We start from the raw sequence: 14,826 nt of genomic DNA on the forward strand, positions 1-14,826 counted from the left end.
ATATGCATCAAATGAGCTCTAAAAAGGGTGAAATGGAAGAGGAATACGACCAATCCAAAGGTAATACTTCAACCCAATTTTTTAATTTGAGTAATCCAATTTAAATTATAATTCATGATTAAAAAAGTTAATTATAAATTATAGAAATATTGATATATTTCTTAAACACACTACAGCAAAATTAGGTTTTAGTGGCGTTTGGACCAAAAACGCCGCAAAAGTTATACATTAGTGGCGCTAATAGGTAAACGCTACAAAAGGTTAGAGCTATAGCGGCGTTTGCAAAAGGTCAAGCATTAGCAACATTTATGATAAAAACACCGCAAAAGGTCAAACATTGGCAGCGTTTATAAAAAAAATGCCACAAAGGTCAAACATTAGCGGCGTTTATGAAAAAAAAGCCGCAAAAGATCAAGCAAACGCCGCAAAAAAATCATTTTATTTTGCTGTTTAGGATTTAGAATTTAATGTTTAAAGTCTATAGTTTAGGGTTTAATGTTTATTATTTTGGGTTTATGGGTTTGTGTTTTAAAGTTTATGATTTGGGGTTTAGTATTTTATAGTTAGGGTTTTAGTGTTTAGAATTTTAGGGGTTAGGGTATTAGGGTTTAAGGGTAATTAATTTTGATAAGAATAACAAAAAATCAAATTATTTTAGGTTTTAGGGTTGAGGATTTATGAGTTAGATTTTAGGGTTTAAGGTTTAGAGTTTCAGCTTTAGGGTTTAAGGATAAAATTTGAAAAGTTAAATTTTATCAAAATCAATTTGGATAAATTCTATCAGTTGCACAAAAAATTAAACTCTTCGTAAGGAGGTTTGGTTTCATTTTTTAAAATTATTTTCATACACAATTATAAAATTTTACAAATTAAATATATTGTTTGAAACAAAACAAACTTAATCTAAAGGAATTTATGAAATAATTAAACTATAAAAATTTATTACTACCAAAGGTGTCGCAAAAAAAAATTCAATTGAATGGAAACGACGTCATTTTAACTGTGGGTTTAGTGGAATTAGCGGCGCTAGATTATAAATGCCGAAATAGATCAGCATTAGCGGCGCTTTCTGTAAAACACCTAAAAAAATTTTAACTGAATGAAAAGGACGCTGTTTTAATGCTTTGTGAAATTAGCGACGCTAGCTAATAAACGCCGCAATATATAAGAACTAGCGGCGCTTTTTATAAAAAAGCCGTAGTATTTTTGTAATTGAATGGAAACGTCGCCATTTTAATGCTTTGTGGAATTAGCGGCCCTAGCTAATAAACGCCGCAATAGATAAGAATTAGCAGCGCTTTTTAAAAAACACCGTAAAATTTTTTTAATTGAATGGAAACATCGTCATTTTAATTGTGGATTTAGTGGAATTAGCGGCGCTATGTTATAAATGCCGCAAAAAAAATTAATTGAATGAAAATGACGTCGTTTTAATGCTTTAAGTGGAGTTAGCGGCGCTAGCAAATAAACACCACAATAGATCAGCTTTAGCGACGCTTTTTAAAAAACGCAACGTCGCAAAAAGATTTAATTGAATTTAAACGTCGTCGTTTCAAGGTGTGGCTTTAGTGGAATTAGCGGCACTTTGTTATAAACGTCGCTATAGAACATCATTAGCGGCGCTTTTGAAGGAACATCGCAATCGTCATTTTTTTATACCAAAACTACGTCGTTTTAGTTTCATCCAATTTATCCCAAGTGCTCCCCTGATAGCTATTCTTTTTCCCTTTAACAAAATTTCCCCAATTCCCTCTCTTCTCCCTTAATCCCTAAATTTTCCCTAAATCAAATTCCCAACCCATTTGCCGCTGAAGACACCGACCGGACCACTTGCTGCATCACCCTCGACTAACCCCTCTGTTGCGTCGCCGTCGCCATCGGTCTCTGCTATCGCAGCCAATTAGTAAATGTCACTCCTGTAATAACTCAAATTTTACGGTTATCGAAAAAAGTGTTTTTTCGAGTCTCCGTTATTGAAAAATGGATCCGTAAATAATTAAAAAAAATTAAAAAGTTAATTGAGTGGTTAATTAGAGTTTAATTAAGTGAATTTAGCTTAATTAAGGATAATTGATAAAAGGATTAAATTGAATAAAGTGTGAAAGTTTAATTATAGATTAAAAGAAAATAAAAAGGACCAAAATGGAAATTATGCCATTTAGCATAAGTGAGACGGCATATATAGTAAAAATGTAAGATTTTTACTTAGATTTCAAATTATAAAATATATATTTATTAGTAATAAATAATATTAAATTAATTTATTATAATTATATTATAATATATTTATATGATAAATAAATTAGTACAAAGACAAATGTATAGTAAATAAAATATACAAGTGTATGGATAAAATACATACATTTGTAAAACATGTATTAGATATTAAATAGATATTTATTATTTTATAAAAGATATTTATTAATTAAATAATTATATTATAAGATTTTATATGATAAATATATTAAATAATGACAAATGTATGGTTATAAATGAATACAAATGTACTAATAATATACACATGAATAAATAAATAATACTTATTATTTAAGTATAAATACATATGTGTATATACATATATATATGAAAAGAAAGAAAAAAGATAGAAATGAAGAAAACAAAGCAAACGAAACAGAGAGCAGGGGAAGGAAAGAAAGAAAAAGAGAAAAGAAAGAAGAAAAGGGAAAATTAAAGGTGTGATGCTTGGAAGTTTAATAGGTAAGCCAATTTAGCCCTTTTTACTTAATTTTGATGTTTTAGAAGCTTTGTAACAAGATTTTGATAAAATTAAGTTGATATTTTGAAAGTTAATAGATTTCTAGATAATGTTCATGTTGAGTAAAATGATGAAATAAGGGTTTAATTGATAGAAATTCAAGTTAGAAATAAAATAAGGATTGAATTGTAAAGTAATTCATAAGTTTTATGTTGAAGGACTAATTTTAAAGTTATTATGGATGAGTGCTGGAAGTATATGATGAATAAACATAGAATTGAAGCTTTAATTTTGATATATGATAATTTTTTCAAGTAAAATTAATGGAAATTGATTTTAGGACCTAATTGTGAAAATGTTTGGAATTAAAGTCTAGTGCTAAAATTATGATTTCCAAAAGTTGTAAAGTAGTTTAAAGTGATATAATGAAGTTGAGAAAAATCAGCTCAATTGAGAGGCTAATTGAGTGGGGACGAAATTGTTATTTATTAAAGCTTAAGGGAAAAAAATGGTAATAAACAGCTTGCACTAAAACAATATTGGACAGCAGCAGTAGAGTAACTTTGAAAAATCACCATAAATTGTAGAAATAGAATTAGAAGATGAAAAAAGATATTAAATTAAAGCTTATTGAGTCTATTTTCTCATAGAAGAAGCGGTGTAAGCAATGGATTTGTAAATCATGAGATATAATAAATTTTGTGAGACAAAGTCAGAATGAATTAGGGTTCCCCTGTTCTGACTTTGGAAAATCATAAAAAATTGGATAGAAATATTTATGGGCTTAAATTTATATGTTTAGAATCCTTAATGAGTCTATTTTCAATAAAAATAAACATAAATATCATTCGAATTCTGTACAAGGAGATAATTAGTTTTTAGTGAAGAAGAGTCAGAACTGTCAGACAGCAGAACATGGGTAACTTTAAAGAATAAACTGTACTTATTGGCTAAATCAAAAAATTATGAAAATATTATGATAAGAAGATATATAAGTCTAGTTTCATAAAAAATTATTGGATCTTAATTTGGAGTTCTATAGCTCCAGATATAAATAATTTAGTGACTATGACATAGATGGACAGCTTGAATATTCATAAAAGTAAATAATAAAAATTATAGATGATGTAACTTACAAGTGTGTTATATACATTAAGGATGTGGAATGGAGAGGAGAAGGAGGAAAATATATATGAATATCCAGCTAGCATGGCTAATTTGCATGTTTTAGGCTTAAGGACTAAATTGAATAAAAGTAAAACTTTAGGGGCAATTTTGTAAAAATGTCAAAATGACCAAATTGAAGGGAATGAATTGTTTTATTATCCAAATTAATAAATTGAATGAAATTTTCAATTTAAAATCGAGTGAAAATCGGGAAAATGTTAAATTACCAAAATACCCCTGAATCTTGATATTTTTGCAATTTCGCTAGGTAAGTTCGTGTAACTTGAATTATATTCTTAAATGCTTGAAATGTATGTTTTTGATATGAATATGATTTGAATGTTTATTATATGAAAATTGATAAAACATTGATATATTTGATAAAAAAAGGGGGAAGAAATCCCGATTGAATGAAGGGAAAATTCGATGGATCTCTGAAAAGGAATTGACGGTAAAAGGATCTAGCCGGACGGGTGATCCTATCTGATATAGCCCTCCTGAAGAATATGTGGAAAATGGATTTAGCCGGACGGGTAATCCGAATTAGGTTCAATTTAGCTTTGGACTGTAATTCGGATCCAAGCTCATTAGGTAATTGTCGTTGCTGAGGATTTAGCCACGACCGATAATCCTTTGTAAGGATGAGGTTCAGGGAGTGTGCTCTCTGATATGAAATGTGTAAGACCATGGTTGAAAGATACCATGGCAACCTGATATGAAATGTGTAAGACCATGGTTGAAACATACCATGGCAACCTGATATGAAATGTGTAAGACAATGGTTGAAAGATACCATGGCAACGTGACATGAAAAGAATAAGACTATGGTTGAAAGATACCATGGCAACATGACAGAAAATGAGTAAGACCATAGTTGAAAGACACTATGGCATCATGTCAAAGATAAATAAGACCGTGGATAGGATACGCTATGACATCAATTGAACAATTGATATTCAGGTAATATGTACCGGATGACGAATGGTTATATGAAATGGTTGTGTGAAATGCTTACAAGAACTAGTCATATGAAAATATATATACAAAATAGTTGTATGAAATAATTATGAAGATAGATAAACGAAATAAGAATAAGTACATGGAATATAATTTATGTTAAGTTTGATATAAACTTTACCGGAATAAATATACATAAAGTATATGGAAATGATGGAGCATGAAATATTGATATAATGAAATGATTGATATATACTTATGAAAAAAAAACGGTAAGAGAATGATATGTTTCATGACATGTACATATATGATTGTCTTTGATATGTTGATACAAGGAAATTATGTAAATAAAGACAATTATTAAACTCAAGTGTGACATGTCGAGAAAATAAGTATATCAATGTTGAATTTATATGAAATATGTGCAAGTATACTAACAATGATGTTGTTTGACGCTTAGACAAGTACCAAGCTATTGATTGAATGGTAACATATTTAATTTTAAGGAGCATTGAAATGGTAAGTACTTAGATGAAAATAAAATTTAAGATTTTGCGAATTTTTTTTCTATAATCCCAATTTAATTCGAGTTGGTTTCTAGTGTATGTTTGGGGCTTCGAGGGCCCAATAGAGAGACGTTATGATTATTTTCAAAATCTGAATAATAAATGACTCAGAATTATCTGAAAATGTTCAGTAAACTCCAGTAATGCCTCGTACCTTATTCCGGCAATGGATACGGGTAAGGGGTGTTACAACTCCTCTGTCGATAATTTTTCGAGTTTAAACATGGCTAGGTTTAACATTTGGGTTTTAATAATTGCTGGTTTTTGTAATATCCTAAAAATTTTTACAGTAAAATATTATCCGTGATATAGTAAAATAAGGAAATAAAGTGACAAAAAGGGAAATTTTGAGTTATGTCAATATTGGGAAGTATATTATGATATATTAATTCAAGAAAGGACTAAATTGTAAAAGTGAGAAAAGTTTTGTTGCACAAGAGTAAATACTTAAAATTTAAGGGGTTAAAGTGTAAATATGAAAAAGTTGAAGGACCAATAGTGTAAATATTTTAAGGGTGGAATGATCTAGAAACTAAGGAAAATGGATTAATTAGGACCAAATTGAATAGATGAAGAACTATGAGGGACTAAACTAAAATTTTACCAAATTAAATGATGACTCAAGGATGGAATTTTAAAAGATAATGAAGGGCAAAATGGTCAATTGGAAGAGAGAGAAATCTAGAAAGTAATAATGATGCTAGAGATATTTTGATATTTTATAATTATTTATTAGATAAATATTATTTTATTAATATTTTAATAATATATTTTATTATTATATTATTATTTTATTAGTATATAAAGAAAGAAATATGAGAAATTCTCATCCATATTTCTCATGCACTAACGTGAGAGAAAGAGAGAAAGAAAGAAAGAAAATTTTACTTTCTTTACAATTTGGTCCTTTTACCAAAAATTTACCATTTTCACCCAAAAATTAAAAGAATTTCCATAGCTACCAAGAGTGAAAAATGTTAAGGAGACCATGGGGAGTTAGAATATCAAGTTGGATTCAAGAAATAGAAGCTGGAGGAAAGAGAAAATGAAGTTAAAGATTAGTATCAATAGAACAAGGTAAGTATATTAAGATTTCAATATGTTTTTAAGTTTGTTATTATTGACAAAGCATGGAAATAACGTTATAGTTGAGTTTTCTTACATAAGGTCCTATGTTCTTGATATGTTAGTAAAGAGAAAATAAGAGAAAGTGATGAGAAATGTTGTAGAAAAAGAAAATAAGGGTGTTATAACATGGTAATTAATATCTTGTACTAAAACAGTTTTGGACAGCAAGAGTAGTCTAACTTTGAAAAATCATCAAAAATTTTTGAAATATAATTATAGGATGAATAAAATATGAAATTAAATCTTATTAAGTCTAGTTTCTTATAGAAGAAATTATGTAAGCAATGGAATTGTAAATCATGAGATATAATAAATTTTGTGAGACAAGGTCAGAATGATTTTGGGTTCCCCTGTTCTGACTTTGGAAAATCATCAAAAATTGGAGGAAAATAATTATGAGCTTAAATTTATATGTTTAGAATCACAAATGAGTATATTTTCAATAGAAATAAACAAAAACATCATTTGAATTCTGTACAAAGAGATAATTAATTTTTAGTGAAGAAGGTTCAGAACTGTCAGACAGCAGAATAAGGGTAACTTTAAAGAATAAACTGTACTTATTGGCTAAACTAAAAATTCTTAAAATTTTATGGTAAGAATATATATGAGTCTAGTTTCAGGGAAAATTATCGGATCTTAATTTGGAGTTCTATAGCTCCAGATATGAATAATTTAGTGACTATGACACAGATGGACTGCTTGAATATTCATAAAAGTAAATAATAAAAAAATATAGATAATGTTACTTACAAGTGTGTTATATACATTAAGGGTGTGGAATGGAGTGTAGGAGGAGGAAAACATATATGAATATTCATTTAGCATGGCTAATTTCCATATTTTAGGCTCAGGGACTAAATTGAATAAAAGTAAAACTTTATGGGAAATTTTGTAAAAATGTAAAAAATGACCAAATTGCATGAAATGGATTAATTTTATTATTTAAATTACAAAATTAAATGAAATTATTAATTTAGTTCAAGATAGGGGGAAAACATGTTTTAGGGATTAAATTGAAAAGTGTTAAAATTATGGAAAATTCTGATATTTTATAGAATTCATGGATTGTTATCAATATGTATGAGAATAATAGCTGGAAATAAGGATTAAATTGCAAGAATTTTATTTTCCTGACCCTAAGGATGAAATCGTCATTAATTAAAAGTTTAGGGGCAAAATGGTAATTTTTCCTAGAGCATTAATTAAATGCATTAGAATATTAAATGAATGAAAATGATGATCAAATTTATTTATAAAGATCCAGACGACTCAAATATGAGACTTGATCGTGGAAAAGAAAAGATATCGGATTAATGAAATTATAAACACAAACAAGTAATGAGGTAAGTTTGTGTAACCTGAATTGTATTTTAAATACTTGAAAAATGTGGTTATATGATGAAAATATGATTTTAATGTTCAATTCATGATAATTGATGAAATATTGCTAATACTCGATATAAATTGAAAATAAATCTCGGTTGAATGAAAGGAAAATTCGGTGGATCTCTGAAAAAGAATTGACGGTAAAAAGGATCTAGCCCGGACGAGTGATCCTATTCTGATATAGCCCACCCGAAGAATATGTGTAAAATGGATTTAGCCCGGACGGGTAATCCGAATTAGGGTCTGAATTTAGCCTAGACTGGTAATTCAGACCAAGCTCATTAGAGTAATTGTGGTTGCAGGGGATTTAGCCTGGACTGGTAATCCCGGTAATACTCTATGAGTTTATATTATAGGGGATTTAGCCTGGACTGGTAATCCCACTGTAAGGATGAGGTTCGCGGGAGTGTACTCTCTGATATGAAATGTGTAAGACCATGGTTGAAAGATACCATGGCAACCTGATATGAAATGTGTAAGACCATGGTTGAAAGATACCATGGCAAGCTGATATGAAATGTGTAAAACAATGGTTGAAAGATACCATGGCAACGTGACATGAAAATAATAAGACCATGGTTGAAAGATACCATGGCAACATGACAGAAAATGAGTAAGACCATAGTTGAAAGACACTATGGCATCATGTCAAAGATAAATAAGACCGTGGATGGAAGACGCTATGACATCTATTGAACAATTGATATTCAGGTAATACGTATCAGATGACGAATGGTTATATGAAATGGTTGTGTGAAATGTTTACAAGAACTGGTCATATGGCAATATATGTACAAAATAGTTGTATGAAATAATTATGATGATAGATAAACGAAATAAGTATAAGTACATGGAATATAATTTATGTTAAGTTTGATATAAACTATTACCTAATAAATATACATAAAATATATGGAAATGATGGAGCATGAAATATTGATATAATGAAATGAATGATATATGCTTATGAAGAAACGATAAGAGCATGATATGTTTCATGACATATATGATTATCTTTGATATGTTGATACAAGGAAATTATGTAAGTTGAGACTATTATTAAACTCAAGTGCGATATGTCGAGAAAATAAGTATATCAATGTTGAATTTAGATGAAATATGTGCAAGTATACTAACAATAATGTTGTTTGATGCTTAGACAAGTGCCAAGCTATTGATTGAATGGTAACATGTTTAATTATAAGGAGCATTGAAATAGTAAGTACTTAGATGAAAATAAAATTTAAGATTTTGCAAATTTTTTTTTCTATGATCCCGATTTAATTCCGGTTGGTTTCTAATGTATGTTTGGGGCTTCGAGGGCCCAATAGAGAGACGTTATGATTATTTTCAAAATATGAATAATAAATGACTCAGAATTATCTGAAAATGTTCAGTAAACTCCGGTAATGCCTCGTACCCTATTCCGGCAATCGATACGGGTAGGGAGTGTTACAGTTTTGCATTAACTTTTTATCATGGAAAATGACCTGCTCAGTCTCCCAATAAAATGACCTGCTACATTGTCTTTCTTTTCAATTTTTATTAACCTTTTTGGGTTCTCTATAGAGAGATTATTCATATTATTATTCCTTTCTTCTTCTTTCATTCTCAACAATCTCTTCCCCCTCTTCTTCCATAATACTCTTTCTTTCTCTTCATATATAATATTTACTTTCAAACACCCTAAATTTACAACCACATATTCCAGAGAGGATTTAAAAAAAAATGGTGATGAAGTTACCTTATCTGGGTTTATGTTTGTTTTTGGTTTTTCCTAGTTTGGTTTCTATTGTTGCTTCTGGGTCTAGAAAAGGGTTCCCAATTCTTTCATTCGATGAATGTTATAATTAGTTGTTTGGAGATGATAATCTAGTTATCCATAGAGATGGTAAACTGTTCACTTGTCTTTGAACGAAAGAACAGGTTTGTTTCTTTTTTGCTGATTTGGGTTCTTCTTTTTTTCTTTGTTGTTTCATTAAAAAGGAAACATTTTTTGCTTTTGATGGTGGTGAAAAACAGGGTCGGGGTTTGTGTCACAAGATGTAACACCCCTATCCCGTAATTGTCACCGGAATAGGACTAGACGTTACCAGAAATTAGGAATCGGATCAGAACAGTAAAATTTTGAACCTTTTCTTAAATATAAGATCATTTATTTATATAACTAATAGACACAAACAAAGATCGAATTTAAAACTTATAAAAGTAAACTTCCATAAGATGCCATATTCGCATGGCTTATATACAATAGTCAAAATATCATTCTACTTATAGTCTATCCTATACATGCCATAAGCTAAGTCCAAATCACATGATTACTACAATAGTAGATAGTGTGACGAAGTGCTGACGATCCCCGAGCTAATAGTAAGAGTCAACGATCTACAAAAATAAACAGAGAAACATAACATTCAAAGTAAGCTTTCATAAGCTTAGTAAGTCTTAAGCAATTTAAATAGTTGAACTTAAAAACAAACCAAATGTTCGAAATCACATAACACTTTCTGAGTACAATACTATTTGGCCGATTATGCACAACACATCATTTTACTCCGTTTATACTCAAACTCATATAAACATGGTATTTACAAGCTTCCGGATTAACTTTAATTCTTTCAAATTTCACTAGTGTATCATTTCTTACCGACACTTACTTACAACATTCATAGTTAAATAGCATATCGAAAACTATCCTGTAACTTTGCATAATAACTGAATGCACACATATACAAATATACATATGAATTTACAACATCTTTTCATATGCTTCTCAATACACATTCTTAATTCCGTCAGATCAATCTCACATATATATATATATATATATATATATCACATACGAATCACTTAATGTGTATCTGAGTTCAATTTATCATCTTAGCATAGGATCTCGTAGTCATATACTTTATCAAATTCACTAACACTTGGCTGCGAGGTATAAAACCGAACATAACACCAAAGACGAAGCCTACGGGACTTTAAACTCGGATATAATACCAGCACTAGGCACGTGGGATTTAACCGGATATAATACCAAAGACGAAGCTGGGATTTAACCGGATATAATACCAAAGACGAAGCTCATGGATTTAACCGGATATAATTCCAAAGATAAAGCTGCGGGCCTTTAAGCCGGATACACATCAAATATCATGCATATTTAATCATATATTAACACATCTCATTCAACATATCACATTAGTAGTCATTTGCTACATTCGGATATAAGCTCCATATGAACACCATCATTTACATTTCGGTTCAAAAGTCATACATAAATATCACATATCCATTTCACCATTCAAACTTAACCCATAGTGACCAATCGACTATAAGTCATATACATAAATTATTTATCGCACAACTTAATTCAAGTAGAACCAAAAGGTCCCAATTCACCTAATATATACATATTGCTCACCGATTCGCACACAACCTTTCAAATTAGCAATTATAAGTTGGCTCCGCACATAGCCCATCCTTATCAATAATTTACGATGGTTTTACCCTTACTCACATATATGACATAGGCATTTTTACCTATTCTTCTCAATTCACATTCATGATTCAATTCCAATCGATTTAACATGCATAAGTACATATCGCATACCTGACCAACTTAATGTATTGGACGAAATCGATTGTCGATTTAACACAAGGTCTCATAGTTAAACATAAACATGAAACCATTTCTTATATTTTTGATTCACATCAATCATCAAATTCATTTAATTCACATGTACTTAATTAGGTTATTCGTATCTGAATAATTTACTTTACGGAACGAATCCACATATCGTATTAGCCCATAGTCTTAAAGCACCGCACTTTTAATAGTTTACCTCATCGAAGTTCACATTTAATCACTTTAGTGCCAAGCCATATTTGGCTACCACAAAGGACTAATAATAATAATTTTATACACATCATGGTGTCCTTTAGATATTTAATAATCACAAATCGTGATATCTCTACCAACACATATACGGCATAGTTTACTCATTGTAACACTCATTTAGTGCATCAAATTTCCAAATCCAATTCAACTTAAGCATAATAGCCATAATCGGGTTATAGCCTTAAATCATTACATATTCAGCACATTAACTAAATAAAATTTACATTCTCTTTGCCATATTAATTTAACTCTTAGGCATATAAAAAGGAATCAAGCTTAAACACTTAAGAACTTACCTCGAATGTTGCTGAACGATTACAACGGCTATTCGATTACTTTCTCTTTTCCCTTATCTGAATTTGTCCCTCTATGCTCTTGAGCTTAAATTTAAAGATTTTAAACTAGTCATTATTCGACTATTCAAGCATCACTTTATAAATATAATATATATATATATATATTTGACTTTCACACTTACTGATCATAGTAAGCTTATAAGAAATCAATAAGCAACTCATTAACAAATTTTTGTCAATGTTTACCACATAATCATAATTTCACTGCAAGCTGTCTTCCTGAGCAACAGTCACTAAATCATTTATAACTGGAGCTACGAAATTCCAAATCAAGTACCGTTAATTTTCCCTGAAAATAGACTCATATATATTTTATCCATAAAATTTTCAGAATTTTTGGTTTGGCAAATCAATACCAGATTTTTCTTAAAGTTTTCCCTTGTTTCACTGTTTGACTAATCTGACCACTCTTCACTACGAATCAAAATTCTCATTGTACAGAATTCAAAATATGTTCTCGTTTATTTCATTTGAAACTAGACTCATTAAGGAGTCTAAGAATATAAACTTCATCTTATAACATTTTTGTACAATTTATAATGATTTTATAAAAATAGAACAGGGGATCTAGAAGTCATTTTGACCCTGTCCCACATCACTTCAAATATCTTATTATCGGCAATTCTTTTGCTTACACGGTTTCTTTTATAAGAAACTAGACTCGTTAAGCTTTAATTACATAATTTATTCAGTTTCTAAATCATCTCCCACAATTTATGGTGATTTTCCAAAATCACGTTACTGCTGCTGTCCCAAGCAGATTTATTACCAATTCACTCTTTCACACATAACTTGCATTCATATTATTTAAACATGTATATCACCAATCAATTTCATCACAATTTCACTTAAGCATAATCTCAATACAATACATCGTGCTCAAATCATTATTCAAGTTCAAATTTGGCTAGCACACATATACATACTAGCAACTAAGTATTAACATTGCATTTCATACTATAACCGAATGTATAGCTCATCGAAATATATTTATTCATGTTCCCTTAACACATATTGGTCAACTAGATCATGCATTATTCTTTGGCACATTTGGTCATTAAAGCAATCACCTATTTAACTTTCAAGCATTTTTATACTAACATTTCTCCAAAGGCTGAATTCATATACAACCTTTAGTACTCATTTAAAGTTTATATTTTAAGTAATTTATATACACAACATTAACCAAATATCCATTTACTAAGCATTTTAACAAATTTTTCTTCAACTATCCACAAATTCGGCAATCACATAATCAAACACTAAACCTTAACTTCCAAGCCAAAACAACTAGCAAACTCAACACATCCAACATAAATTTCCATGCTAATGACATCAAAACAACTACTAAGAATTTCAAGCTCCTTGGCCGAATTTCAATCTTCCAAAATAACAAAAATTTGAACCATGAAATAGGTAGAATTCAAACTAACCATTCAATTTATGCATGAATTTCCAAGAGTAGCATTGTACATACCTTAATCTAGCAATCTCCTTAGCCGAAAATTTTAACAACAAAAGGAAATTTCTTCTCCCCTTTCCTAGCTACTGGCAATGGAGGAATAAACCAACTTTGGTTTCTCCTCCCACTAACACCTTATTTTTATTACCCATACTCTTTTATTCATCTTTAATTCATTTAATACATTTTTTTATTACATATTTCTCACCACTAATAAATATAATAATATTAAACCATGCATATAATGCCCATACTTATGAGCTTGGCCGGCCACTAGCATTAAAAGTGGCAAATTGGCATGCAAACCCACTTATTTGCATCATTCAATAATTAATCACTTAAAATAAGCCACACATATATTCAAAGCTTCTCACATAAGTCCTTTTTATTTAGAAACACATTCAAATTGACAAAAATCAAAGCATTCAAATTTCACACATGCATGATCACATATTTTAGACATAAAATATTATATTCAATTATTTCTGCGACTCGGTTTAGCGGTCCCAAAACCACTTCCCGACTAGGGTCAGAATAGGGCTGTCACACAAGACCTTTACTTGCATGGTTACTTCAGTGCTTCAATAAAGTTATCTGCTTATTACACTGCTGGAGTTGTGGTTGCTTTCTATGTGAGTTTATCTATGTTCCGCATTAATCTCTTTCCCTTTTTTTTATATTAAAATCTATTTATCTAACAGTTAATTATTTTAGAAGCTCTCTCAACAGTCCTTTTAAGCTCATGGTTGCTGTTTAGTGTTAATTAATCTGATTTTTTTTTAAATTCTGATACTAATGAGACTCAGATAAGTTTGCCACTGTTTTCTTCTTCACTTTCCTCTCATGGTTCAACTTGGAGTTTGAATAGGGTCTTGAATGAAGACTTTGGTTTTTCTTTTCAAGTTACAAAAATTTCAAATTTTTATTCAAGAATCTGATCAAAATACACATGGATATGACTATGTTAAACTTATCTCAGGTTGATTACAATTACCAAATGGTTTTTTCATTTGAAGGAGATGGCTTCTTTCATAAATGAAATTCATTTTCCTGAATATGGATTTAATTTATGTGATAAATAAGCAAGTGGATTTAAACATGTTAATTTATAATTGTTTTCAACTTACATGCATTTAAATTTTGGATTTTTAAATAATATTATTTTTAAAATGCATATTAAGTTA

The 14,826-nt window shown here is 29.8% G+C and overlaps 1 long non-coding RNA gene across 1 annotated transcript; it reads right to left on the reverse strand.

The window, feature by feature from the left end:
- Nucleotides 1-10,057: 10,057 nt before the first annotated feature.
- Nucleotides 10,058-12,209, reverse strand: LOC128293994 (uncharacterized). The gene is made up of 2 exons (XR_008284160.1): nt 12,121-12,209; nt 10,058-10,308 (listed from the first exon to the last, which is right to left on the reverse strand). It is a non-coding gene; the product is annotated as an uncharacterized LOC128293994 (long non-coding RNA).
- Nucleotides 12,210-14,826: the final 2,617 nt, after the last annotated feature.

The sequence above is a fragment of the Gossypium arboreum genome, chromosome 6 (genome assembly GCF_025698485.1).
Source record: "Gossypium arboreum isolate Shixiya-1 chromosome 6, ASM2569848v2, whole genome shotgun sequence".
Classification (NCBI taxonomy): domain Eukaryota; kingdom Viridiplantae; phylum Streptophyta; class Magnoliopsida; order Malvales; family Malvaceae; genus Gossypium; species Gossypium arboreum.